The sequence below is a fragment of the Sapajus apella genome, unplaced genomic scaffold (assembly GCF_009761245.1).
Source record: "Sapajus apella isolate SASKATOON/1434 unplaced genomic scaffold, GSC_monkey_1.0 scaffold58, whole genome shotgun sequence".
NCBI lineage: Eukaryota > Metazoa > Chordata > Mammalia > Primates > Cebidae > Sapajus > Sapajus apella.
The window spans coordinates 5,983,008-6,010,018 of NW_022436998.1; the positions used below are offsets into that span (position 1 = coordinate 5,983,008).

The window sequence follows — 27,011 nt, forward strand, 5'->3', positions numbered from 1 at the left end:
GATCATTGATGGAAGTGGTTACACTGAACAACAGATTTCCAATGTAGACAAGGCAGCCTTCTATTAGAAGGAATGCCCGCCTAGGACTTTCCTAGCTAGAGATGAGCAGTCAGCGTGTGGGTTCAAAACTTCAAAGGACAGGCCGACTCTTTTGTTAGAGGCTAATGCAGCTGGTGACTTGAGGTTGAAGCCAATACTTATTAACCATTCCGAAAATCCTATGGCCCTTAAGAATTATGCTAAGCTTACTCTGCCTGTGCTCTATAAATGGAAAAACAAAGTTTGGATAACAGCACATCTATTTATAGCATGGTTTCCTGAATAATTTTTTTCCAGAGTTTCAAAATATTCTCATCTGTTAAATTAAGAGTGTCTCCCATAGAAAAGCAGTGGAGGCCCCACAAGCAAAGTACAAAACAGAATTAAAACTCCCAAGGGTCTTGTCTTTACAAAAGAAAAGGCAGGAGGCAGACCCTGGACAGCTGGTCATGCTGGCCGCTCTTGCTGGGCCACGTTGCATAATCCTCAGTTGCATCATTACATTGTCTGAGTGTTTTGATGGGGGGAGAAGGGGCAGTGTAATGTGTACAGGAGGAGATGCCCAGAGGGTGGTCTTCTCTTATCCCTTTTTTATATCCCAGAGGAAATTGGGGGAACCTGGCTACAACTTAAAATTAGGCTATGTGTTTCAAACCTGAGGACAGGGGTAAGAGGGGATCTGTGCTTTAAGCAACCTGAGCCAGAGGCAGAGGGGTGTTGGGGGGCAGGGGAGGATGCATGATGCATATTGCTTTGTACCTTTCACTGGAAAGGTGGGCAACAGCCAACAGTAGCTCACAGGTTTGTAAACTGAGCCTGTTGGCCTTAAGAAGGGAAGCAATGAAGTCGAATTAAGTATAAAAGAGTCATTTGTGCAAAAATAACTTAAAGACCTAGGGAAGGGAGTGTTCCCCTTAGCACCTGGTGGGGAGAGTGCCATATACCACCACCCCCAAAGGCCACTCAGCGCCAGGCCCTGCTCAGGGCTGGGGAAAGGGAAAGCCTCTCCACCAGCCAGGGAGGCAGATGGCAAGCTGGGCCTGTCCCCATACCTAGCCCTTCTAATAGGCTTTGAAGCATAGGGCTGGGGCCTACCAGGGCTTTGGAGGCAGCTGGTGAGGCAGGGGCACTTGGCACACTGCTGAGACTGCCACCGGTGCTCCCAGGCAGGGAGGGCTGGATGTGGTGCCTGGACTGAGGAAGGCTCCCTGAGGAGAGGGTTGGGGGAGGAGGAAGGTGTGCGTAGGTGTGTATCTGACCCTGAAAGGTTAAAGCTCCCATCAGAGTGGGAAGGGCCAGGGGTGGGGATTCCCAGGAGGGACAGCACAGAAGGGAGGATTGTTGAGATGGCTCCGGGAGAGAAAAGCGTTGGGGGACAGGAGCAGGGGCCCGAGGATGGCTCTGTCTGGGGAGTCTATGGAGACTATGCTGAGAGGAATCAAGTGATGAGGAGTGGGAAGCTGAGGGTGCCTGGTTACAGGGCCAAGGGCTGGGAGGGTGTAGTGGGGGATGCTATGCCTTGGCTGCTGCAGAGTAGGCTGCTAGCAAGGAAGCAGGGTGCCCCAGTCCCTCCACCATGGGGGCCCCTCCCAGGGGCCCCAAGACCAGGTGTAGGTGCATAGTGGCTGAAGACACTGGTGGGTGAGTGACAGGACCAGGGTAGGCAGGGAGATTATTGCTCAGGGGCAGGGGAGGGGGTGTTAAGATCTGAAGGTGCTAAGGAGGAAGCATAAGGGGCCAGAGGAGAGCCCAGATCAGAGGACACCAGGCTGGATCTGAGGACAGCTCCCCAGTTGTATGAGGAAACATTAAGGCTGATAGCAGGTGGAGGAGGTGGGGCTGGAGAGGGGTCATTGCCCCTTGGGAGGAAACAGGGGCTGCTACTGCCCCCAGAAGGAACTGGATCAGGAAGCCTTGGTGGGAAAAGCCCGCCATGTCCTGCTAGAGTAAAGAAGGCCTGGGAAACTGGGGGTGGTTTTGGGGAAGGGAGCCAGGATCCCCATTAAGTGGAGTTGTAGGAGGAACTCAACATGGAAGGCAGGCAGAGGGGAGCCCTGGAGACACAGTGTAGAGCACTGGGGGCTCACTCCCTCTCCAGGAGAAGAGTGTGAGCAGGTGGTCTCCATGCTGCAGTATAAGCAATGGGGAAAGGATTCCCTATTTAATAAATGGTGTTGGGAAAACTGGCTAGCCATATGCAGAAACCTAAAACTGGATTCTTTCCTTACACCTTATACAAAAATTAACTGCAGATGGATTAAAGATTTAAACATAAGACATAACACCATAAAAACCCTAGAAGAAAACCTAGACAATACCATTCAGGACATAGGCATGGGCAAGGACTTCATGACTAAAACACCAAAAGCAATGGCAACAAAAGCCAAAATAGACAAATTGGATCTTATTAATCTAAGGTGCTATCATTAGAGTGAACCAGCAATCAACAGAATGGGAAAAAACTTTTCCAATCCACCCATCTGACAAAGGGCTAATATCCAGAATCTACAAAAAACTTAAACAAATTTACAAGAAAGAAACAACCCCATCAAAAAGCGGGCAAAGGATATGAAGAGACACTTCTCAAAAGAAGACGTTTATGCAGCCAACAAACATTTGAAGAAAAGCTCATCATCACCGGTCATCAGAGAAATGCAAATCAAAACCACATTGAGATACCATCTCACACCAGTTAGAATGACCATCATTAAAAAATCAGAAGACAACAGATGCTGGAGAGGATGTGGAGAAATAGGAACACATTTACACTGTTGGTGGGAGTGTAAATTAGTTCAACCATTGTGGAAAACAGTGTGGTGATTCCTCAAGAATCTAGGAACAGAAATACCATTTGACCAAGCAATCTCATTGTTGGATATAATGAGATATATCCAAAGGATTATAAATCATTCTATTATAAAGACACATGCACATGTATGTTTATTGCAGCACTGTTCCCAACAGCAAAGTCTTGGAACCAACTCAAATGCCCATCAATGATAGATTGGATAAAGAAAATGTGGCACATATACACCATGGAATACTATGCAACCATAAAAAAGGATGAGTTTATTTATTTTTTTTTTGGCAGGGACACGAATAAAGCTGGGAACCATCATTCTTAGGAAACTGACACAAGAACAGAAAACCAAACACTGTATGTTCTCACTCATAAGTGGGTGTTGAACAATGAAAACACATGAACACAGGGAGGGGAACATCACACACCAGGGCCTTTTGTGGTGGGGGCTGGAGGAGTGATAGCATTAGGAGAAATACCTAATGTAGATGATGGGGTTGATGGATGCAGTCAACCACCATGGCACGTGTATACCTATGTAACAAACCTGCATGTTCTGCATGTGTACCCCAGAATTTAAAATGTATAAAAAAGAAACATATAAAAAGCAATCCAAGTTAGAAGACTGAAAAGAATCATTGGAATATAGCAATAAAAGTGAAATTATATATGTTAATTGGATGTGGGGTTTTTTTTTTAATCTGTGTGGTATCATTTTCAATTTTGTAAAATATTCCACTTGTTGCTTTTGCTTTTCCACCAATATTTTTCCCTGTATACTTCTTGAATTATGATATTTTTAGAATCAACCACCAAGCACATTTAGTCAAATGCATGTGGCCCATGGTTGGTGTGGTTAATAGTAAGGGCACTGTGACATAAATTCAAGCATCCTCAGTACCATTTGCCTAATTTTTTTAACAAATAAATTTTCTTTTTTAACTTTTTGCAGTTAGAGCTTAAGAAGAGTTTTACATTTTCTCTTGGGCTATAAGGCAACCAGAAAGAATTAGACCTTTTTTGTATTAGATTTTTCTTCTCTTTGCTCTTCCTCTTTGCTTTGTTCATGAAATTTGCTGTTGCTATTTTAGCCACGTTCAGCATCTAAAGAATTTATGCCATTTGGCTGCCATGACACAACTATAAATTATGTCCTCTTAACCACATTCCATAGAGAGGTAGGTGATGTAGTTCTTCTTGTATACCTTGAAAGGATATGTAAAATTTTAAAGACAAGCTAAACTTTAAAATAATTATTTTTCACTAGCTACTCAAGCTTATTTGTCCTGACATATGAAATATTTCTTTTGTAATATATTCTTAGACTGTTTCCTAGCATTCATATTCTATGTGTATATTTGGATGTTTATGGCTTATTGAGGAAAAGATAGTTAATTCTACAAGTTGTGGACCTAGAGTTTGTATTAAAATTATAGTTTAGGAAGAGTATATTTTTAAACCTAATATTTGAATAGTTTGTCAAATGTCACATTATTTTAAATATAGACCAAAAGTGTTTTTGAATTGAGCTCCATAAGTGTGTGGGTTGAAATTAGGTAAATTAAATATTATTGTGAATTTTAAACAGTAACATTTTTAGGCAGTCTCCTTTGATATTTGATCACTATTTACATTGGCTTTACAAATTTTAAAATGAGCAGTCGCTTTTCTGTCTGTCTGTTCATGTGCCAACATCAACATCGAATTTATCAAGTAGTTATTTATGCAATGTTTAGACAGGCAAAATGAAATGGAGAGGTGGGGCAATTATCTGTAGATCCAACCTACACAACTTTCAGCAACTGTGGAGAAAATGGTATGGCTGCCCAGAACAGCTGAGTTTTGTTAGCTCTGCCCTGAACATTTAGTTAGTTACACAATTATTCATGTTCTTTAGACTTTGTGTTTCTACAGTCTACGTCTGAGTTCAGCTGCTCATGGCAGTCTTCGGTGGTCCTTAATTAACTATGAAGATTATCTCAGCAAAATCAAACTTTAGAAATCTCCGTGCATAAAATGTTTAGGACCATTTCATCTATGGCATAACCTGTTTTAATGGCCATAGAGAGAGATTATATGAAGATACAGCCACACTTAGAAATTAGGAATTAACACTTTAAAAAGGGTATATCGTATTGGCATTTGAATTTTTAAAATAAAACACGTGCCAAGCATAGTTTTTGGAAGCCAAGCAAATTCTAAATACACTGGTATTTAAACTTTAAGATGTAGAGATTTAGTAACTCATTAGTATTAATTATTGAATAATCACTACTTATGTTTTAGTGTCAGTTTTTATTCATTGATCCAGTCCTGCAGAAGAGACTTTGGAAGCATTAACTGAGTCTTGAATTTCAATTAAGGAGAAGTTCATTTTAATCACTAAGGAGTAGTTGCAAAATAGATTAAAGGCCACTCCCAAAATAAACCTACCAAGTATGATAAGTGAAAATCACACTTTTTGCTATCATTCTAATTTTTAAATTTCTAAATAAATGTTGAACAACTACTTGGAGAATATCAGTAAGGAAGGTGCCAAATCATTAACCTGCATTTAACTATCACAAGTTCTGACATGGCGCTGGATGGAGAGGTAAGGCCTGGACTAGAGGTGACCTTTAATATCCTTCCCAACCCAGAGCTTCTGCGAGTCTAAGAACTGGGCTTTGACCCTGACCTTTACAAAGCTACCATGTGGGAATAAAAGATGTTTCCAGGAAAAAGAATCCACAACAATAATGACAGCTGATGGATTAAGTCCTTCATGTGCTTGGCACTCTAATCTCCATTAATCCACTCAGATGATGAATAAAGTTGGGATTCTTATCTTCATTTTACAGAAGAAAAGACTGAAGCTAGAAGAGGCAAAGGAACACGCCAAGAACATGCCATGAGCAAATCTTCAAGAATCCTAAAGTGGCTTTCTGGGAATAATCAAGGCTTTTTGGGGGGACTAAATGGTCCAGAGATTTGATTCCATTTTCCAAAAGGGATTGGGTATAGAGGCAATGTCTGAATGTGTATCCATCACCCTTATCAGTCATAATATTGAAATTTGTACATACCCAGGCTTACAATTTCACATTGGCTGGTCTGAAGTCCTAGCTCAAGTGCCTTCCTCCTACTGCTATTTAGTTTATGTTACTATTCTTTGGCTGGGTGTAGTGGCTCATGTCTGTAATCCTGGCACTTTGAGAGGCTGAGATGGACAGATCACCTGAAGTCAAGAGTTGGAGGCCAGGCGCGGTGGCTCACGCTTGCAATCCTAGCACTTTCGGAGGCTGAGGTGGGCGGATCACCTGAGGTCGGGGGTTTGAGACCAGCCTGATCAACATGAAGAAATCCCATCTCCCAAAAAAGAAAAAAGAAAAAAAAAAGAGTTGGAGTCCAGCCTGGCCAATATGGGGAAACCTTGTCAATACAAAAAATTAGCTGGGTGTGGTGGCTCACACCTCTAATCCCAGCTACTCTGGAGGCTGAGGCAGGAGAATCACTTGAACCTGGAAGGCAGAGGTTGCAGTGAGCCAAAATTGTGCCACTACACTCCAGCTTGGGTGACAGAGAGAGACTTTACCTCAAAACAAAACAAAACAAAACAAAATTCTTCGACTTGGCCATTTCTTTTCTTTCCTTCATCATACTTTCACTACACTCTACCTCTATGCAAACATTGATGCTAGACTTGTACATATGGGAGTACTTATACAACAAACAAAACCTTATTGCTAAACTTCTATGTGAATAAAATAATATATATTCCATCTTGTCTAGAAAGAAACACTTGAGTCTATTATGAAGACCCATGCCAAAATTATTATTGATATTATTTTTAGAGATGAGCTGGAGTGTGGTGGTGCAATCATAGCTTGCTGCAGCCTAGAAGGCCTTGGCTCAAGTGATCTTCCCACTTCAGCCTCCTGGGTAGCTGGGTCTACAGGTGCATACCACCATGCCTGGCTAATTGTTTTTATTCTTCTAGAGACAGGGCCTCATTATGTTGCCCAGGCTGGTCTTAGGCAATCCTCTTGCCTCAGCCTTCAAAATTATTTTTGAAAAATATAATTATTGTTGATTACTATATCAATTTTTCTATTATAATTTGAAATAAATATTTTCTATTTTATTCAACAACTTGTATTTCTTAGCTCTAATGTTACTTTTGAATATTTGTATCTTTCATTTATCAAGTTCATTTTGATGTGACTTTTTCCTTATTTTTCAATTATTAAATGTTAAGAGAAGGATATATAGAAATTACAGTATCTGGCTTTTAGTAAGTATTTCTCATCAGATTTAAAATGTTTAAGGGTAGGCTCAGTGCGGTGGCTCACGCCTGTAATCCCAGCACTCTGGGAGGCTGAGGCGGGTAGATCACCTGAGGTCAGGAGTTCGAGACCAGCCTAGCCAACATGGTGAAACCCCTGTCTCTACTAAAAATACAAAAATTACTGGGGGCGGTGGTGTGTGCCTATAATCCCAGTTGCTCGGGAAGCTGAGGCATGAGACTTGCTTGAACTTGGGAGGTGGAGGTTGAAGTGAGCCGAGATTGCACCATTGTACTCCAGCCTGGGCAACAGAGTGAGACTCTGTCTCAAAATAGTAATAATAATAATAATAATTTAAGGGTAATACAATTTTTGGTTTCAGCAAGTAAACCTGCTTTCAACCTGTCTCCCTAAATCATTGCCATCCTTAAAGATGATTTTAAGAAGAGTTGAGTTATTTTTATTCCTGTTCATTTTTTTTAATCCCTGGAAATGGTGTAAGTAAATATAGCTTTCCTTTTTAAATAGAATCCTATTTTCTTAATAATTTAGCCCAGCATGATTGCTTAACACTAGCATCTCAGATTCAAGTGGCATTTCTTCAGAGAGATACTTCTAATAAAGGATGTCTTAAAGTGTAGTTTAGGCCCACCTGCCTTAGAATAAATTGGAGTGCTTGTTTAAAATGTCTCTTAGGGAGACTTTGCCCTGACTCACTGAATCCATCTCTTACAATGGGGCCCCAAAAGCATTTTTAAATAAACCTCTCCAAATGATCCTTAAGCACTTAAAATTGTCTGGGAAGAAATACTTGAGTCTATTGTGAAGACCCATGCCTGTCTTAGAGAATGTATCACTAATAGCATTAAAAAGTATATCCACACTTCAAATAACCCTCTTGATTCTTTGGCAGGCTGTGCCCAATTAGTGGAAAGCAGCACTATGTGCTGATCAACTACTGACTAAACCAGCCCAATTGCTGTCTCTAGGTTCAAAACGATTGTACCATATAGGTGTCATTCAACCATGTGTACAGCATGATAACTGAAGCCCCTTAACACAATAGAGGCAAATGTGTCCCTTACATTATGTTGAAACTGATTTTTTGCCAGCGCATTTTTGCAGTCTAGTTTTCAGTTTCTGTCCTGCTCCCACATTTTTCTAATATCCTGTACTTCCTTTGACATGAGGGAGGCAATGTGCTGAGTTTAGTTTGCAGGAAAGAAAGAATCTATTAATGGGGCGGTTTCTCTGTGATTATCTGGAGTTCATTTCAGGTGAGCCACTTTTCTCCCTCCAAGTATAGAAGTGACAAAGGACATCTTTATAACATCAGCCTGAATTTACTGCTGCTATTATCTGTGGTTGCTCAAATAAAGATTTGCATTATTTTTTTTCTAGAGATAAGATCTTGCTATGTTGCCCAGGCTGGCTTGAACTCCTGGGGCTTCAAGATTGAACTACTGGCTTGAACTAGCTGAGACTACAAGCACATGCTATGGGCTGCATTTTTGAAGTGTCCAGCAACCACGGTAGACTTTTTTTTTTTTTTTTTTTTTTTTTTTTTTTTTTTGAGACAGATCTCACTTTGTTGTCTAGGCTAGATGGAGTGCAGTAGTGCAATCACAGCTTACTGCAGCCTCAAACTCCTGGACCCAAACAATCCTCCTGCTTCAGCCTCCTAAGTAGCAGGGACTACAGACATGCCACCACACCTGGCTAATTTTTTTATTTTAATTTTTGTAGAGATGAGGCTATAACTATGTTGCCCAGTCTTCAACTCCTGGCCTCAAGCAGTCCTTCTGCCTTAGTCTCCCAAAATGATGGGATAACAGGCACGACACACTGCACCTGGCCCACAGTGGAAATTTTAAGGACAATTTGCAAAGGAAATCTTTCCATTTCTTCCAAATAGACCATTATAGAGAATGCTGAATGGCAGAGGCAGTGTTGTGACATAATTATTTTGGGCTATGAGGAACCAACAATCATATCTTGCAATCATGTAGCCCTTCTTCATCTAGGAATCTCCAAATTATCTCCAACAACAACAGCAACAAAGATCCGTGACCAAAAACACAGTTTCAAAGTATTCCCCAACTTTTTTCGCACCAGAGACCAGTTTCGTGGGAGACATTCCACAGATGGGGTAGATGATGGGGAAAGATGGCGTCGGGATGAAACTGTTCCACCTCAGATCATCATACATTAGAGAGTTTCATAAGGAGCATGCAACCTAGATCCTTCGCATGTGCAGTTCATAATAGGGTTTGCGCCCCTGTAAGAATCTAATGCCACTGCTGATCTGACAGGAGGCAGAACTCAGGTGATAAAGCTCCCTCGCCTGCTGCTTACCTCCTGCTGTGGGGCCCAGTTCCTAACCCGCCACAGCCAGGTACTGGTCCACAGCCCAGGGGTTGGAGACCCCTGTTCTAACAGGTAGAAAACATGTTTATAAAGGTCTTCCTGACAGAAATTAAGCTAAACCCTGTTTGTTAATCTCCATTCCATGAAAGGGCTACTAATTCAACAGCTACGTATTAATCAGTTTTCATGAGCTCAGCTTTGTGTTTAGTCCCCAATTTTATCTCTGGTTGGCAGAATCCAAGTCCCTCTCATTATCTTAAGAAATGTTTTTACATTTCTCCCAAATTTCAAATTAAAAGTAATAGAAAATCATTACTTCTTTTTAAAAATTAGTAGTGCTCGCCATGAATTGAAAATAGGAGAGGGGCTATTTTAAATTATTCAGGCTCTGAAATGTCAAAATTCCCAGATGACCACAAAATCACTTATTCATCTAGATATTTAGACTTCTTTATAAAGCTCTATAAATGCACAAGTATCTTAGATGAATATCAGGATATGTCTATATCCTAAAACCATATTACTTTGGAAAACCTGTACTGTATTATATAAAATATTATTAAAATATATCTTCCTAAGCTTATACCATGTAATTGCTAAAATTTTTCTCCCTAGGGTCATTTTATTTATCCAGAACTAGAGACATGTTTCTTTCCTACTAAATGAGTTGATAATGAAGTGGAAATATACATTTTTAAAGTCCACTTTTTAAAGCTCTGTACACACTATATTCTGAAAGTACAAGGTTCTAAAAGCTTAAGCTTTATAAATTGTTTCACCAGAAAGATACATTCATACAGCTCTGTCTACCTCACTGTTTTGTAGATTTAGCTGCAATGTGTGTTCATAGGTTGCTATTTCTACCTTATCCATTAATAAACATATTATAATTAGAACTTCATTCAAAGTAAGCTTTTATTACTTGTAGTATTTCCTGCAATTAAGATCTCTTAATACTTGTTTGTTATACTTAAAGAGTCAACATAGGGCACACAAAAATCCCTCAATAATTTAAAGATGAGCCAATTGCATCATTTGAGCCAGGATTCAGAGTTCTTTTAAGTCACAGCTGGCTCTTCTAATGGCTAGCTACTCATATGATCCGTAGGACGGAGGCATTTGTTAAGGATTTGGGGTGCATATTCTGCTTTCAGAAAGTCAACACTGCTTAGTGGTTATTTATCTTTTTTTGTTTCCTCCATCCTCCATTACTTTATTTTCAATAATTGTTGCTTTCCTGAAGATAATGATATGGGAAGTAGGGTAGAAGACAGAGAGTACTTCTCTCAAAAGTGAAAGTTGGTATTTTAATGAACAAAAGGATGGGACTATAAAGAACATTCTAATCATATGACCACACCACATTTTTGTGTTAAAATCAAGTCGAGGTTATGATAATGATTCATAACATACATTGACTAAAAAAGTCAATTGGCATAATTAAAAAGGGAAAACTTTTCTGTTTTTAGTAAAGAAACAAAACAGTTCTATAATTGACCTTTACATTTCATTCTACTTTAAAAAGGCTTTCTAGCCTTTTGGAAAATCTTCATACTTCTGTTACATATCAAATTTGAAACTATATGCTTTAAAAATGTGCTATTAATAAAACTTCATCTTGGCAGCTGGTTCAAATATTTATTTAAGAATACACAGCCACTGTAGCACTTGTAATTTAAAACAGATGGCAGGCGCACACTGGCACTGTGTATTAATGACAAAAGTGTCTATCTGAATTTTCTTAAAGTGTTGCTGATTTGAAGCTTCAGGGGACTTAAATATAATTTATCCTTTTTTGCTTGGGTCTTAGGGGAGCACACAGAAGGCTTGGAATGCTAATTCAGAATTAATGACTCCAAAGACATGTACAGCTGTTAAGGAGAGAGAGTATAAGCTGCCAAATATCTAACCCTAGGCTGGAGGTCAGATACTAGGATTCTGCTTCCTGACATTGTCTTCCAGCTTCCCACCCTCTTTCAGCTATTCTGTTCTCTCCTTGGGATGTTTATGTCATTTTCTCACTCTTTAGAGACAGCATTGGTGCATATCCCCGTACTGTGATAATTCATTTTTCCCATAAAAAAAGATTAGAAGAATAAGGGACTGTTTGCAGGCAAAATGCGTGTTGCCAGTATTTCTCTCCTTCCCTTCAGCTATTAAAGACCAAAAAATGTGTGTTTTAGTGGAAACTCAAAAATTCTAGGATTTAGCACAGGGCCTGGAACATAGTAGATACTCAGTAAATCTTGAACAGATGATATTTCCTTCAGTTAGACTTTCCTTAGCTTATTTGGGCTCACTGGTAAATTTTTTGCTCACTTATTTATTCATCCATTCACCCAAAAGATATTTCTTGAGAGCCTATAAAGCACTCAGGACAATATAAAGGGCTTGACAAATATTTTACCTAGACACATTCTATCTACAAGATTGTATTTGCTACAAAAATATTGTTTAATTTTTCAAGCACCTTTTTCCCATTTGGCAATCAGTAGTTTTCTCACAACACAGGATACTTATTTTGCTGATGAGACCAAGAACCATCCAGATGGCTTCCGTCAAGTGGTAAGTTAAGCCTGCTTAAATTTTTGGCCTGTGATGTGGCCATTAAAGAGGATAGAAGATACTTGAGGGACTTGTGAAAATGCAGACCTCTTGACCCTACCTGCAGAGATTCCAATTAATTTTTTGAGAGAGAAGCCAGATCATCAGTATGGGTTTTTTTTTTTTTTTTTTTTTTTTTCATCTCCCCAAGTGATTGTAATGTGCAATCAGGGTTGAGAGCTACTGGATTAATGGACAGGAAAGAATGTTAAAGGTAAGTGCTCATAAAATTGCAGCATGCATAAACATTAAACGAGAGCTTCTGGCTGCAGGGCACTGTGTGAGGTGAAGAAAACTTGTAAAAGGTTTTTGGAGCAGAAGGATGATGTGACTAAACCATATTTCTTTATATTTATGTCTTGCCAATTTAAAAGTTATAAAATTAATGCAATATCCTTGAAACAGATCAATAATAAGATGTCAAATGAGAGTTCCACTTTACTCTTATTCTACTATCCATCTTCCCTGAAGTAAGCACTGATGCCAGTGCAACAAATATGTTTCCTAATGAACAAGAAGTTCAAGATAGGGGGTTATGAGAGGACAAAGGGTTAGGAGGTGAATACAAAGTGGTTTCATATGCCAAGAAATTAAAATGGGCTTAGGTGCTCTTTATGCTAATTATATTTCTTTAAATGCATGGAATTTAACACAAATCTATGCTTTTATTTTGTGTTTATATATATCTTGAAATGATTTTTATTTTAGAGCAGTTTTAGATTTAGAAAAGAAATGTGACAATAGTAGAGTCCCAAAAAGCTGCACCAGTTCCCCCAACCATCTTAAGTTAGCATGGTAGATTTGTTGCAATTAATGAAACAATATTAATACATTATTGTTAACTAAAGTTCATCCTTTATTCAAATTTCCTTCAGTTTTACCTAATGTCCTCCTTCTGTTCCAGAATCTCATCCAGGAAACCATAGTACATTTGATTGTCATGTCTTCTTAGACACCTCTTGGCTGTGACAGTTTCTCAGACTTTTCTTGTTTTTGATGACTTTGACAGTTTTGAGGAGTACTAGGCAAGCATTTAGTAGAATGTCCTTCAGTTGGGATTTGTCTAATGTTTTCTCATGATTAAGTGGGAATAATCAATTTTGTGGAGGAAGACCACAGAAATGACATTCTTATCACTTGTCAAGGATACAAACTATTAAGCTGACTTATCACTAATGATGTTGACCTTGGCTACCTGGCAGAGTTAGTATTTATCAAGTTCCTCCACTGCAAAGTTTCCATTTTTTCTTTTTTTTCCATACCGTGCTCTTTGGAGGGAAGTCAGTATGTACAGCTTACACTTAAAGAGTAGGGAGTTATGCTTCACTGTATACAATTTATTTTGAATTCTTCTGCATGGAAAGACTCCACAGATTACCCCTAGCTCTCAGTCAAAGCAGCATGGTGGGAATTCACTTGCAGAGATTTGCCTAGTGCCCTCGAGGTGAGTGCTGCCTCTCAGAATATTGGTGCCTGTATCTCACTGCTAGAACAGGCATCAGAGAGATGCACACTGTTGTGTTTGTTGGGCTTGATGCCTGGACATGTAAATTTAAGCTGAGGTTCTCCATACAGTGTGTTGGTTACCATCAAGCTCCAGATCAGAATCCACTTCTCCTGGAGTCTTTCCTGCATGACCACCTGCCTGAACCCCACTGTGAAGTGTTGTGTCCATCTCCTGTTGGCCAGAATAATTATCTTTTATCTCCTTTGTGTCACTTACCACATTCTGTCTTCTAGTATTATTATTTACATTGCAACTCTTCACCATTCAGTCTTTTACAAACAGAAACTACTTTCACAGCTTCATCTTTTGTTTTTTTGTTTTTTGTTTTTTTGCAGTGCCTAGAACATTGCCTTAGTTAACACATGGCAAGACAAATATGGTTTATGTTTTGTGTAAATATAGATATTACAAACTGATGTGCCTACAGATTTATTGTACCTAAAGCAAACAATTCAGTGGCATCTGGTACATTCACAATCTTGTACAACATCTAGCGCATTTGAAGCATCTACTTCCAAAATATTTTTGTCACCCAAAAGAAAACATGTCCTTTAGCATTGACTCCCCATTTCCCCCTTCACCAGCCCCTGGCAAGTGCCAGTCTGCATTCTGTTGCAATGGATTTATCTATTCTGGATATTTCATGTAAATGGAATCATATGTAACTTTTTGTGTCTGGCTTCTTTCGCTTATCACAGTGTTTTTAAGGTTCATCCACATTGTAGCATGTGTCACTATTGCCTTCCTTTATATGGCTGAGTAATTATTCCACAATTTTGTCATTTATTGCAGGTATATTACATCTGCCCTGATTTTACTGCTAGATGGCATTACTTTCCTGGGTGGCCCATACTGGTTAGTGAAATTAACTAAAAGAAATTATAAAATTATATCAGTTCAAGGACTGCTTTCACTGCAAAGCTGACTGATGCCTAAGAAATTTTGGGTTCTTTGACTCTATAGCATACAATATGTCATGGATCTGGGCATTACATGTGATTATAGGCAATGGCGATTTCCAGGGAAGTAGATAATACTTCTTATATGTGTTTCGTCATGTTTATCTCTTTCATATTTAAAGAATTATTATAATATAAATATTTCAAATTAAGCTGCCAATGAATAATAATATCTCCATCAAGACTGGGAAAACAAGATATTAATACTATATAGAGGATTTTGTAATGTCACTGTGATATCTATGTGAGACTTGGCTTAGAGATCTGGCTCTCTAAACCAAGATTAGCTAAAAGACCATAGGCAAGTTGTTCAACCTTATGGGGCTTACTTAATACTTTGGCAAGTGATGAAAATAAATAACACCTTCCTTCCAAGGTTATGAGTACCAAATGAAATAATGTCTGTGAGGATGCACTGTAATCTCGAAAGCACTGTATTAATTGTTACTAATGTTGAGAATTTAAAAATTGCACTCATTAGTATTTATCATACATAAGATTTTTGCTGTGTATGTGTGTTTTTCTGGGACAGAGTTTCACTCTGTGGCCCAGAGTGGAATGCAGTGGCATGATCTCAGCTCACTGCAACCTCCACCTCCAGGGCACAAGGCAATTCTCATGCCTCAGCCTTCCAAGTAGCTGGGACTACAGGCCAGGTGTGTGGAACCATACCCAACCATTTTTTGTAAAGATGGCGTTTCATCATGTTGGTTAGGCTGGTCTCAAACTCCTGGCCTCAAGTCAGCCACCCACCTCGGTCTCCCATGTGCTGGGATTACAGGTGTGAGCCACTGTGCCTGGCCAAGATGTTGCTTTCTATTTAAGGTAGGCAGTATAAATAAGCCCAGGGCTTATAATAATTTTAACACCTTAAAAAGCAATTCCAGTTTGAGCATCCCTCCGAGACTACCATAGGAGAGGATAAGTTGAGAAGATTCTGTGAGAAAGTTACAGAAATTTTACTTTGACTTGACTGAAAATACATTTTAGTATGAAAACCATTTGTTCCATCTGGTGATAATGATCCAGAGCCTCTTTGCACCTTCAGTGCTCAGCACAGAGCTTGAAATACTGTAAGCCTTAAATCAGTATATAATGATGAACAAATAACTGCCTTCCATTTCCTGTATTTCTCTCTTATTTGACCAGGCGTTTCTTCAGAGAAAAGATAGTTGTATTGTTTAGAGAATTCTCCTTACCTAATAGCGCCTGGCCCTCAAAAAAACAAAACAAAACAAAACAAAAAAAAACCAATGTGTTTACTGAATGCATAAATGAATAAATAAATACTAGGTTGTTGCAAAAGTAATTGCATCTTTTCCATTAATGGCAAAATGCAGAATATTTTAGGTTTTATTTAGTTTATGTTTATATAGTTTATGTTTTAAAATTATTACCAGCCTACTTAAAAGTTACATATTTTCTCCTAGTTGACCTAATTTTTTAAAGTTGCCCAAGAAATTAACATCTGTAGGCATTCTTTGACAGATAAAACCAAAACAAAGGAGTGGTATTCACAGTGAGGTTTACAAATAATTCAAATGAGGTAAATTTCTCAAAATGTAAGCAATACAGAGTTCTTTGCATTGTGTAGGAAGTACTGGGACCTTGAAAGCAAGACAGTGGAGACGTAGGAACACCTAGATTAAATGATATAATGTACACAAAGCTGTCAATTCAGCACCTGGCTTGCAGCACTTTTGGGCTAATTGGGTAGGTAAAGACCAGACAGATGCAGGCTGGCAGTTCGGCAAGCTGAGTGAGGACTAGATATGTGTTCCCACACACCCTCTTGGGTGGCAACCTTGCCCAATGAACAACCTGTGGAACGATTTTTGGAGGCCCTGGAGCTAGCTGTTGTCATTAGATAGCATGACACAGAGGTCAAACTGTCTCTGGCTTACAAACTGATACCTAGTAACATAGTAATCTTTCTGGACCTTGATTCCTCACTTGTGAAACGAGACAATGTTAATGTTCACCTCACTGGGTCATTCTGCAAATTAAATGGTGACTGCAAGGAAAATTAATAGAACAATATATGGCAAATGTATATTTTCCACAAAATGTTAAGTATGATTAATATTACCCAGATAGACAAGTTCTCAGTAAGAGACAAGGCAAAATCACACACTCCAACCCTTCGATGGGCTTAAGGCATAAGATTTAGGGTGCTGAGGCCTTAAGGAAAGACTGTTCTCTGCTCAAAGCTTTCTGATAGGAATACTGTGATCATGTGGTCTTACAGAGAATGCTTTTGAGAACCGTCCAAATTTAAGGATGTGTGGAATTCTTTCTTGTAACTCTGTGCTCTTATTCCCTATCTTCATTCTGATGTTAAATAGAACATTTTTGGTGATCTTATGAACTCATAAATTGAAAATAAATCTTGGAACTCCAAAATCACTTAGCTAAAGGAAAAAGTCAAGCTGGTAACTGTGTCAGACAAACCTGCCTCCCATTTTATTCCTAAACAAGATAGCTTCAAAGATTTTCAAAAAGTTACACACCTCCCTCACAACTGGCTCACTAGAAAATTCCTTGTCAGCCCCAAGATCTTTATCCTAAAATGGTTCTGTTGAATTTCACCCTGACAAGGTAAATTGACAGCTTATCTTCCTAGGTATGAAGGCTAGAACACAAAGGCTATCTTCACAAGGCATAGAACCTTAAGTCATCCTTCCACTCACCTGAGGCAAAGAACAAATGCATATCTGGTTGCTTTCTCTGGTGTAAAAATGCAGTTTCACTGAGCTAGACAAAGGCATAAGTGACTATTCTTCTACCCTTCTTTCACATGTAAATTGTGTGTTTGGTGAAAGGCTGATCAAAGACTCAAAATAATGAAACCATTTGTCTTTTACCTACCCATAACTTGTAAAAAATTTCTTCCTCTTTCCCCAAATCCCCCCTTTCCCCTTTAAATATTGAAGCCCTCAAAATCATCTTTGAAGAAAGGCACAAACCTGCTTTCAGGGCACATGTCCTTAACCTTGGCAAAATAAACTTTCTAAATTGATTGAGGCATGTCTCAGATACTTTTTGGTTTATAGAAATAATGGAAATGTCTATAGATCTTTGCTCTTCATCCAGCCTAGCCAGTTGATTTGTTAAGATTAATAGTTTACACTGAAGTCTGAAGTCAGATGAGGTAGTTTTCTAAATCTTTTTCTCTGAGATGATTACTTATTTGTCCTTTCCAAATACTGAAATCCTGAAGCATACTCTCCTGCATCTCTTAAAGTTGCTGTCACCTGCACATTATTATCATGAATATTTCTGTTCCCAGAATGGTAAGAAATACAGCAAGCATAGGAATTCTTGGATTGCATTCAGCAAGATTTTAACTACCAGACTTCTTCATCACGGTCTTAAAAAACAATTAATAGAATTTTTTAAAGAGCATTTTATGTCCAGAGTAAAATCAGTGCAAAGTACAGAGTCCTGTATATTCCTTCCCCGAAAAGCCTCCCCCACCATCAGCATTCCCCACTAGAGTAGCACATTTGTTGCAACTGATGAGCCTACACTGACACATGATTATCACCCAAAGTCCATAGTTCACATTAGGGTTTCCTCTTGGTGTTATATATTCTACAGGTTTGGACAAATATACAATGACGTGTATCTGTCATTACAGCATCATACAGAACAGTTTCCTTGCCCTAAAAATGTCCTGTGATTCACCTGTTTATCCCTCCCTCCCCTTATGCCCTGGCAACCAATCACTAATCTTTTTCCTCTCTCTGTAGTTTCACCTTTTCCAAAACATCGTGTAGTTGGAATCACATAGTATGTAGTCTTTTCTGATTGACTTCTTTTGCTTAGTAAAGTGCATCGAGTTTCCTCCATGTCTTTTCATGACTTGACAATTTATTTATTCTTAGTGTTGAACAATATTTCATTGTCTTGAGATACCACAATTTATCCAGTCACATCTTGGTTGCTTCCAGGTTTGGGCAATTATGAATAAAGCTGCTATAAACATCCATGTGCAGGTTTTTGTGTGGACATACATTTTCAATTAATTTGAGTATACCAGGGAGTGCAATTGCTGGATTATATGGTAAGAGTATGTTTAGTTTTGTAAGAAACTGCCAAACTATCTTCCAGAGTGGCTGTACCATTTTGCGCTTTTCAATGAATGAGAGCTGTTACTTCACATCTGTCAGTATTTGGTGCTGTTAGAGTTTTGGATTTTAGCTATTCTAATAGATGTGTAGTGCTATCTCATTGTTTTAATATGCAATTCCTTAACGATGTATGATATTGAGCATCTTTTCAATGGCTTATTTGCTATTTGTATGTCATTTTTGGTGAGGTGCCTGTTTAGATCTTCTGCTTCTCTTTTAACTAGGTTCATTTTCTTATTATAAGTTTTATCACAATCTTTTTATTTTTGTAATTTCTTTGTTTTTAAAGATGGAGTCTCGCTTTATTGCCCAGGCTGGTCTCAAATTCCTGGGCCCAAGTAATCATCTCGCTTCGGCCTCTCCAGTAGCTGGGACTACAGATGTGCACCATGACTCCCAGCTCATCATGGATTTCTTTTTTTTTAATTGTGAAGACTTTAGTAAATGAGGACAAGCACAGAAAAAAAAATCTATAATTCAGAAATAACCAAAACATTTTGTTTTATACTCTGGATCTATTTTCAGTGTACATATATGTAAATATTGTTCTATGTCATATATTAAAAAATGGGATAATGTTCAACAATACAGAAGCCCTACAGTGGTTTATAAATGTTTTCCTGATTAGCAACATTTGTAGAGGTCCATGGTCTTCTTCGCCATCATTTCATGCAGTTCTAGATGCTTCCTGTATGTATTCCTTTGTTTCAAATTATGCCAAACTCTTCACTGTGGCAGAACGATTGAGGTATCCTTCAATCATTCTTCCTTGAAAACCCACAATGAAGTCAAGCAATGTAAATACAGTGTGAAAAGGTTTTCTCTAAATCTCTAACAGGTTTTATCAAAGAATTTTTTAAAGTGTACCATAAGCTGTTCCTAATTTACATTTTTCTGACTTACAGCTTGGAGTAGTTTAGGGTTTAGAGAAATCTAAGTTAAAATCCTTAGATTTAGGTGGGTTTGGGTGGGTTTAGGTGGTGACATATTGCTACTTAACCTGTCCAATTTTATTTTTCTTACATTTAAAGATGGGAATAATAACATCTAATTTGTAGGCTTGTTGGAAGATAATGGATAATAACCAATGACAGTCTAATTCAGTTCAGTGCCTGGCATCTAGTGACCCTTCAGGATTGCTAGCAGGTATCATGTGCAAGGATGCTAGGGGGTACTAAAATCTGAATTGGCATTATTATGAGTGATTGCCAATGCTATTCATTCAATAAATATTTCTTAATTATCTTTTGTGTCTATACAAGTGTTTGAGTACTATAGATACTGAGATAGAAAAAACTAGAGAGATCCAAGATGGCTGATCACTAGCAGCTGGGGATTGTAGCTCCCACTGAAAGCGCAGAGAATGAGAGGACGCCACACTTTCAGATCAATTTTTGCTGCTCACGCACCAGGTGATTCCCAGTGGAGGAGCCCCAGGGGCTGCCAGTGCAACTCTTGTGGCCGGCGAGGCAGTTCTTAGTGCAGTCAGAAAAGCACTATCAATCTTAACGCCGCTGTTTTGGCCGGGGCAGTGGGTTGCTCAGATTTTAGCGCCAGGAATCAACAAGTTGGACATCCATTCAGAAACCCAACTATAAAGACGGTAATTATAAAGACCACAGATGGATAAATCTATAATGAAGGGAAGAAACCAGCCTAAAAAGGCTGAGAATACCCAAAATCAGAACGCCTCTCCCTCTACAGGGGATCACAGTTCCTCATCAGCAATGGAACAAGGCCTGATGGAGAAAGACTGTGTTTCATTAGCAGAAGCAGGCTTGAAAAAGTAGATGATAAGAAACTTCTGGGAATTAAAATAACTTGTTCTAACCCAATGCAAAGAAACTAAGAACTTTGAAAAAAGGTTTGACGAAATATTAACAATAATAGACAATTTAGAGAGGAATATAAGTGAATTAATGGAGTTGAAAAACACAACATGAGAACTTCGCGATGTATGCACAAGTTTTAACAGCCGAATTGATCAAGCAGAAGAAAAGATATCAGAGGTCGAAGACCAGCTTAATGAAATAAAACAAAAAGACAAGATTAGAGAAAAAAGGATAAAAAGGAACGAGCGAAGTCTCCAAAAAATATGGGACTATGTGAAAAGACCTAATCTACGTTTGATAGGTGTACCTGAATGTGACGAAGAGAATCAATCCAAGCTGGAAAATACGCTTCAGGATATTATTCAGGAAAACTTTCCCAACCTAGCAAGGCAGGACAATATTCAACTCCACATAATACAGAGAACACCACAAAAATATTTCTCAAGAAAACCAACCTCAAGGCACATAATCGCCAGATTCACCAGGGTTGAAATGAAAGAGAAAATACTGAGGGTAGCCAGAGAGAAAGGTCAGGTTACCCATAAAGGGAAGCCTATCAGACTCACAGCAGATCTCTCAGCAGAAACCCTACAATCCAGAAGAGAGTGGGGGCCAATATTCAACATCCTTAAAGAAAAGAACTTTCAACCCAGAATTTTACATCCAGCCAAACCAAGCTTCATAAGTGAAGGAAAAATAAAATCTTTTGTGAACAAGCAAGCACTCAGAGATTTCATCACCACCAGGCCTGCTTTACAAGAGCTTCTGAAAGAACCACTACAAATAGAAAGGAACAACCAGTATCAGCCTTTCTAAAAAATACCAAAAAATAAAGAACATCAACATAATTAAGAACTTGTATCAACTAATGGGCAAAACAGCCAGCTAACATTAAATGGCAATATCAAACTCACATATATTATTATTAATTGTAAATTTAAATGGACTAAATCCACCAATCCAAAGACACAGACAGGCAAAAAAAGCCAAGACCCATTGGTATGCTACATCCAGACCCATCTCACATGCAAGGATACATAAAGACTCAAAACAAAGGGATGGAGAAAATTTTACCAACCAAATGGAGAGCAAAAATAATAAATAAATAGCAGGAGTTGTAATTTTCACTGATAAAATAGACTTTAAAGCAACAAAGATCAAAAGAAGCAAAGAAGGATATTACATAATGATAAAAGGATCAATGTAACAAGAAGAGCTAAAGATCCTAAATATATACGCACCCAATACAGGAATACCCAGATATATAAGACTTATAAAGAGACTTAGACTCCCACACAATTATAGTGGGAGACTTCAACATCAATATTAGACAGATCAATGAGACAGAAGGTTAACATCGATATCCAGGACTTGAACTCAGATCCGGAACAAGTAGACTTAATTAACATTTATAGAACTCTCCACTTTAAATACACAAAATATACACTCTTATCAGTACCACATCACACCTATTTACAGGTTTAAATGAAATATTGGTTGGCTGCTTGTTAGTTATTTTCTTCCCTCGTTTTTTTTTTTTTTTTCATGTCTTTATTATTAAACACAATTACAGGCATACCCATTTTTAGACTGCATTCTACCCTGGGCAATAAAGCAACACCCCTGTTCTCTCTCCCTCTTCCTCTTCCCCTTTCTTCCTCTCCTTCATTCTTTTCTTTTTTTTTTCTTTTATTCTTTCTCTTTCTTTCTCTCTCCTAAAAAAAAAAAAAAAAAAAAAAATTAAAATAGGCCGGGCATGGTGGCTCACGCCTGTAATCCCAGCACTCTGGGAGGCCGAGGAGGGTGAATCACAAGGTCAGGAGATCAAGACCATCCCGGCCAACGTAGTGAAACCCCGTCTCTACTAAAACGCAAAAAAAAAAAACCCAACAAAAAAAAACCTGGCTGGGCGTGGTGGCACACGCCTGTAGTCCTGAGGCAGGGGTGAGGCAGGGGACGCTCAGGCAGGGGAATCCCTTGAACCTGGGAGGTGGAGGTTGCAGTGAACTGAGATCATGCCACTGCACTCCAGCCTGGCGACAGAGCATGACTCCGTCTCATAAAAAAAACAACAACAAAAAAAACTTTCTTGTCCTCAAGAGGCTCACTGTTCGGTGGGCAAGGTAGAGAAGTAAAGCACCAGCTAGAATGCAGTGCAATGGACACTAGGATAGGTTGTGCATAGGATGTCAAGATGCTACGAGGGCATGCTTGTTTAATAAGATGGGGCCAGTTTTCCAGAGAATGCCATAATTAAGCTTGACTTGAAGTATAACAGGTACTAGGTAGACAGAGGTGTCATGGACGGGTAAAAGAACACAATCTACTTGAAGAACTGTAAAAGGCTCTGTATGTAGGCATTACAGGAATTATTAAAAACTATTTTAGGCAGCTAGAGAGGGTAAGAGTCCTCTGTAAGGCTTTTTCATTTAATAAAAAAGCAGCCCCCCAAAATTTCTTTTAACAAAAAGAATTCTTGGTGTGGTGTGCTTCCCACACACCAAGAAGCAATCAGTTGTGCAGTGACATTAGCTGGGTATCTTCCAATTCAATTCTGACAGTATCCACCTGGGGATAACATCAGATGCCACAGGTTGAGGGCGCAGTCCTCAAGACCATCCCCTCCTCCCACCAGTTGAAAGCCCCAGCCTTTAGAACTTCTGACCAACCAGCTTCAAGTGGGGTTTCTATGACTGTCTTTGAGTTAAGTTAATTTGCTAGCGTGGCTCACAAAACTCAGGGAAAGACTTACTTACTTAGGTTTAGTATAAAAGATATGAATGATACAGATGAAGAGATGCATAAGGCAAGGTATGGGAAAAGAGATGCAGCCTTGATGAACCACCAATCAGGAACTTCTAGGTGTTCAGCTCCCTGGAAGCTCTCCAAATCCTGTTCCCCGCGCCTTTATGGAGACCTCATTGGACAGGCATGACTGAAAATGGACAATCTGTTAAAATGTGATTCGACAAAGAGTATGAGCTAATACGAACATACTCAGTGGAGTAACCCAGCAGGGCCTGTCTGTTCAGATTCTTCTTGGTCTCTGTTTGCACCATGCCTTCCTTCATGGTATGGGGCAGGAACACTTCTGAAATGGAGGTCTTGTGACCTATGATCAGACAAGGCAGGTCAGAAACCAGCTCCAGAAACCAGGAAAAAGTTCCTGCCTTGGGCAGAGAAAGGAGCAGGTGAAAGGAGGGCAAGAAATGGTAAGAGAGAAAAAAAGAAATTGTTTTCCAAGGCCTGCTTCTGAAGCCTAAAGCATTACAACAAGGGCTGTGGGAGTCATGAGCCAGGAACCGTGGATGACCTAGACAGACAGACAGAGAGATAGGTAGATATAGATATAATATATAATAGTATTGCAGTCGCTTTCTTCTCCCCTTTTTGTTTCAGTTGGTAAAGTGGTTAGGATTGGCTGAGTCACACAGTTCCCTCACCTACTAGTTGTGTGATTGTCTGAAAATTATTTATCAACACTGTACCCACCCATAGCTTTTGAGAGCATGAATTGAAAGTGAGGAAGCATAAAAGATGCTTAGCACAGTGCGTGGGTAGAAAGCTCTCAATAAATTGATCTATGTGATGCTAACCAGCTTGGGAGGCCAGAGATAAGGCTGAATAATTTTCAAAGCACTACATTCTTTCCTCCAAGTTACTGCAGCTTGAAAATTCTGTGTTTAATTGATAATTTAATTGATGGTTGTTTTATCTCCCAAGATCGCAGGAGCCCCGCGTGTTTTGCTCAACCGTTGCCTCTCTAGCCTGTACCAGGAGTGCCTGGTGCATTGTAAGCAGTGACCGCGTCACAGGTCATCAACACGTAGAGGTAATGTAAGTTCCAATAGTAAACACAAGGGGGTAGTGTTCTCCCACCTATCTTCACCCTCGCTCCATTCAGAAACTTGATTTTCTGCAAGTGCGTTATTTAAAAGTAGTCTTAGGAAAGCAGGCTCAGTCTTACTCTTTCTTCTTCACTACTGCATGGAATATATATATATAATATCTATCCTATATATAGGGCCAATCCAAGATCATCTGATAATTAAATTTGTCCCATTGCTGAGCAGTTTGCCCCCTAATCTAATGCAATCCCACAATTTTACAGATGAAGTAATGACTCAGAGCTGTTAATAACTTGTCCAATATTGCCACAAAATCTGTATTCTTTTCATTGAGTCACACATATGTATATATATATATATATATATATATTATAATATACGATACATATCCTTTCTATAGAAATAAACATGAAACCCAAAAGCCTAACTGTATTTGTACCCAGCACATGTTAATAGAAAGTTTAAACCACAAAACATTTAAACCAAAGCAATTTAAGCTCATTATCCCTATTTATTGGATAACATAAGACAAAATTATATTGTAGGGCACTGTGCAATACACTTTGATGTGTGCCTGTATTCCCTGCTACTCAACAGGTGAGGCAGGAGGACTGCTTGAGCTCAAGAGTTTGAGTCCAGCCTCAGCAATGTAGCAAGATCCAGTATCTTGGAAAAAAAAAAGATTGCAATTCAGGTGATTATCTGTGTCCTCTAAAATACTAATTTGCTTTGTTAATCATGATGGACCCTTTCCAAAGGTAATTGCTAATCCGGAAAACTTCATTCTACAAATATTTATTGAATGCCTTCTAGCTGCTAGGGGTTTATTTGGGTGCTAGAAATTTAAGTTAGAAAGATAGACAGGGGTCAGGTATGGACAACCAGTGTTTGTACTTGTGGATATTCTGTCAGGATAGGGGAAGGAACATACCTGCCTGCGGAGACTCAGCACCCTTGGAATATTATCTTAGAAATGTTTAGCTTTGTGAAGATGAAAGGAGATTTAGACATTATCTATTGGAAATTCAGATGGCTAGAGGGACCATGTAGGTAACATAAATAGAGGAAGTGGGCCAGCTGGGGCCTGCTGTTAAGCAAAGAGCACGTATCCAATGTAAAGGCTGCTCCCTTCTCATCAGCTCAGGCTCCAATTTTCTTCTCTTTTTCTCTCTAACAACCAAAAGTAAGACCATTTCCCCACCACACACTCATACATATGTCATCTCAAAGTCACCAAACAGAAAGAACAGCTCTGGGAGAGGTGGATTCAGAGGGCACAAGGAAAACCACCTTGTCCTCCATCTTCCCACACCCTCAAATATTTTTGAAAACAAACCTTCAACCCAAATTGTAATAAATATTAAACAACACATGATGATAACATGAGCAACAACCAAAGTGATGATGTTGATGAGGTCTCCTGTCCTGCTTCCTCAAAGGGTTTTCTTGGCCATTAAAGAGCTTCCTTCCCTAGATCTGGTTCCTTTAAATCTGCCAGATTTCACCAGGAGCAGGGCCTGAGTCATAGCGGTCTTCAGGTGCTATCAGAAGGGAAATGAGGTGGGTTAGTAATGCCTTCTTCACCTGTCATTTGCGAATGTGAGAAGAATGTGCAACTGAGGCAGGCACTTTCTGAGGCCAGATTTTTCCAGGGAAGTCAGGTGTTGATTTTTCAAGAGAAGCCAGACATCTGGAGTTTTTGGGAAATCTCCCAATTTTAAAAGGTCACCAATTTTTGAGAATTTTTAAAGTGCTGTAAGGGCCAATCCAAGCTCATCTGAGAATTAAACTTGTTCCATTGCCTAGCAGTTTACCCCCTACCCTAATGCAATCCCCTAATTTTACAGATGAGGTAATGACTCAGAGCAGTTAATAACTTGTCCAATATTGCCACAAAGTCTGTATTCTTTTCATTGAGTCATCAAGTAGCTACAAAATGTGGAGAAAAGCCTGTGAACTATTGAGACAACTACTGTCAACTTTAATTTAGGATTGAAATGAGTCATGCTACTTGGCAATATTTGTGCTGAGATGATTTAATAGCCTGTGATTTATATGAACAATGAGTGTAGTACCTAATGTGGAAAATGTTAATTGTCACAGAGGGACTAATGAGAAGATGAAAAATATGCCACTCTGACTGTAATGGATTACAAGATGGTGCTATCAAAGGTGAGTAAGTACAGACACAACAGCCTACTGGAAAACAGCTGCAGGGTAACGTCACAAGAAATTCTGGGCAAGTCAGATATTCTGTTACTTCTTAAATCTAATAAAAGATGTGCATATGGATTTTACCATTAAATTAGGAAAAATGGTTCAATATCACATAGGAAACATAATAGACATGTAGGTATGGGGAAGGAGCTCAGGCAAATTAAGGGACAGAGGTACATTCAAGAGAATTCAGTTGGGGCCTCAAATTCTGGGTCTGATGTATTTCAATGGTCATTTCTTGGAATTTGGGAATACAAAATTTTGGTAGCATTTAGAAAGTACGATTTCTTTGATTGTTCATTACACGTGGCTAATTCCCATGTAAAACTGACATTCTGAGAGGAAAGCCAAGTGCAGATATCACCATCTGGTTTTGCTAAGTCTTGGCTCACATTTCGCTTACTGCCTTCAGATGTGTTAGGGCAGGGTCTATTATCCAT

The 27,011-nt window shown here is 39.0% G+C and overlaps 1 pseudogene; it reads right to left on the bottom strand.

Moving 5' to 3' along the window:
- Positions 1–688: 688 nt before the first annotated feature.
- LOC116528415 lies at positions 689–27,011 on the bottom strand (annotated as a pseudogene).